Source organism: Arachis duranensis, chromosome 4, assembly GCF_000817695.3.
Source record: "Arachis duranensis cultivar V14167 chromosome 4, aradu.V14167.gnm2.J7QH, whole genome shotgun sequence".
NCBI lineage: Eukaryota > Viridiplantae > Streptophyta > Magnoliopsida > Fabales > Fabaceae > Arachis > Arachis duranensis.
The window spans coordinates 73,456,190-73,456,739 of record NC_029775.3 but is presented as its reverse complement, the minus strand read 5'-3'; positions in this window follow the sequence as shown (position 1 = coordinate 73,456,739).

The following is a 550-nucleotide window of genomic DNA, read 5'->3' as shown; positions in this document are numbered from 1 at the left end:
TGAATGGAAGGCTGGCCGCCCTATCAAGATTTTTGGCAGGATCAGCGATAAAATCACTACCTCTCTACTCACTCCTAAAGAAAGGGAAACCCTTCTCGTGGACCCCAGAGTGCGAAAAAGCCTTTCAAGAATTTAAGGAATTCCTCGGGCAGCCACCAATCCTAACCCGACCTTTAAAAGGGGAAGAGCTCGTACTATACCTCTCGGTCGGACATCGAGCAGTCGCTTCAGCATTAATACGAGAAAACGACCAAGGACAACACCCCATATACTTTGTAAGCAAGGTACTACAAGGGGCCGAATTAAACTATCAGAAAATAGAAAAATTCGCCTACGCCCTAGTGTTCACAGCTCGGAGGCTCCGTCCCTACTTTCAAGCCCACACCATCAAAGTCCGGACAAACCAACCCATGAGACACATCCTGCAAAAAACAGACCTGGCAAGACGAATACTACAATGGGCGGTGGAATTGTCCGAGTTCGACCTCCACTATGAAGCCCGGACTGCCATAAAATCCCAGTATCTAGCCGACTTCATCGCAGAATACAC